At 41.8% G+C, this 2,500-nt stretch overlaps 1 protein-coding gene across 1 annotated transcript in view; it reads right to left on the bottom strand.

The window, feature by feature from the left end:
- The window catches only part of agtrap (angiotensin II receptor-associated protein), a 29,591-nt gene that overhangs the window by 26,001 nt on the left and 1,090 nt on the right, over window positions 1–2,500 (bottom strand). The gene's annotated exons all lie outside the window — the stretch shown is intronic.

Genomic DNA, 2,500 nt, shown 5'->3' with positions numbered 1-2,500 from the left:
GGAGAGTGACACGTTCTCAAATGCGCCCCTCTTCTCCGGGGCATATCAGCGCTACAGAGTCCAATAAGCACTCCTTAATAAACTCTCCGTCAGAAAACGCCTTACTTTTTCTGGCGATTTTGTGAGAAATGACGAAACTTGCTGGCTGCATCTCTGGGGGTGTGAAATATGGCAAAAAGTCCTTGTTGGGTTTGCAGTTTTACCATCAACGCATCAGCCTCCCTTGCGCGCGCTTCATCAGACAGTATTTTTCCTGGTGCTTCGTGGTGTAGTGGCGATTCAAATGATATTCTTTAAACACAGCAACCTGTGTACCACAAATTAAGCACACGGCTTTACCTTTAATTTCTGTAAAGAAATACTTGGCAGTCCATGTCTTGTTGAAAACACGCCATTCCTCATCAACTTTTCTCTTTTTAGCGTCTCGGGGATAACCGGGCATCACTTGTCGCTGCGCACCTTCACTCACAGGTTACACACGGACATACGCCCATAAATAACACTTTTCAAAATAAAAGCAGCATAGTTGTATTGCACGCTCGACATAGATGTTTTTTTAAATTTATTTTGTAATTTATGATTGGCCTCACGCGGGCCGGACAGGGACGCACAAAGGGCCGGATGTGGCCCGCGGGCCGGAGAATACCCAGGTCTGCTGTAGAGTGTTGGAGATCGGATTTTGTTCTGCTTTAAGTTGCAAATATTCGAGTCGCCGGCCTCTCCGCCGCTTTTTTTGCCGTAGCAATTGTCAGAGTGAACCAAGCGAGAGCCGGCCGAAACATCCGCTCTTACTCGCCAGCATTAGCTTGTAGCCAGAGATCGACATAACTTTGGTTCTTACAACTCATTAAAACGAAGAGAGTGTGAAGAGGAAATGGATGATATTCATTGAATTGAAGAAAAAGGAAGCAAGGAAACAGCAGACCACTCCATGATGTCGACATAGCGACACACAGGAAGTGACCACGGCGCCGCAATAAATAATAATAATAATAATAATAGATTTTATTTGTAAAAAGCACTTTACATTGAGGAAACAACCTCAAAGTGCTACAGTGTATTACAAAAAATAAAAATAAAAAGATAATAAAAAATTAAAGGTGCAAGCAGCGATGGACGGGACCGACTTTGACGGCACATAAAATCCAAACCGGAGCAGTAATTGAAACTCTTTCATCAACTTTTAATCAGAAGGGTTCAATCTCTCTCCTGTGCTAGTTTGAAGCCGACACGACAAACGCGCTCAGAGGAGATAATGTTTGAAAAAAGGTGACCGGTTTTTACAAAACTTTTGTTTTGAAGGGGGAATTGCAAACGTCCTGTTGATTTTTGCTGGGGGTTGTCAACATATGAAATGTAGGTCTAAGCGAGACCTACAAAGAGGTTTTTGTTTCATGTCTCTACGACATTCCTACTGGAAGTTACAGGCAGTTTTGTCTGTGTTTTCTTCCTAGGAGCAGTTTTGTCTGTGTTTTATTCCTAGGGGGAGCTAGAGCGCAATTTTGAGTTTTGGGGTTTGGTTTTTTGATTAGATCACAATTTTCGCCAGTCCTGATGTGTGTGTCCAGTTTGGTGAGTTTTGGAGCATGTTAAAGGGGTCCAATTACAGCTCAAAGAGGCAAAGGTGACTGTTTTTACAAAAGTTTGTTTTGAAGGGGGAATTGCAAACTTCCTGTTGATTTTTGCTGATTGGATGTCATTGTATGAAATCTAGGTCTAAGTGAGACCTACATAGAGGTTTTTGTTTCATGTCTCTATGACATTCCTACTAGAAGTTACAGGCAGTTTTGTCTGTGTTTCCTTCTTGGGGGCCCTAGAGCGCAATTTTGAGTTTTGGGCCTAGGTTTTTTGATTAGATCGCAATTTCCGCCAGTCCTGATGTGTGTGTCAAATATGGTGAGTTTTGAAGCATTTTAAAGGGGTCAAATTACAGCTCAAAGAGGCAAAGGTGACTGTTTTTACAAAACTTTTGTTTTGAAGGGGGAATTGCAAACTTCCTGTTGATTTTTGCTGATTGGATGTCATTGTATGAAATCTAGGTCTAAGTGAGACCTACATAGAGGTTTTTGTTTCATGTCTCTATGACATTCCTACTAGAAGTTACAGGCAGTTTTGTCTGTGTTTCCTTCTTGGGGGCCCTAGAGCGCAATTTTGAGTTTTGGGGTTTGGTTCTTTGATTAGATCGCAATTTTCGCCAGTCCTGATGTGTGAGTTTTGAAGCATGTTAAGGGGGTCAAATTACAGCTCAAAGAGGCGGCGGTATAATAATAATAAAACCTTACAAATACAATAGGGTCCTCTGTCCCAAAGGGACATTCGGTCCCTAATAAATAAAAATAAAAACTTGAACAGCCAAATAGCTAAAACTAGTATGCATATATCTAAAAAAAAAGTTTTTTTTTTAAAAAGAAGGGTTTATAAGCCTTTCTTAAAAGCATCCACAGTCTGTGGTGCCCTCAGGTGGTCAGGGAGAGCGTTCCATAGACTGGGAGCGGCGGAG

Source organism: Entelurus aequoreus, linkage group LG26 (genome assembly GCF_033978785.1).
Source record: "Entelurus aequoreus isolate RoL-2023_Sb linkage group LG26, RoL_Eaeq_v1.1, whole genome shotgun sequence".
Classification (NCBI taxonomy): domain Eukaryota; kingdom Metazoa; phylum Chordata; class Actinopteri; order Syngnathiformes; family Syngnathidae; genus Entelurus; species Entelurus aequoreus.
Note: the sequence above shows the minus strand (reverse complement) of the source record. Positions and strands in the feature narration are given on the sequence as shown.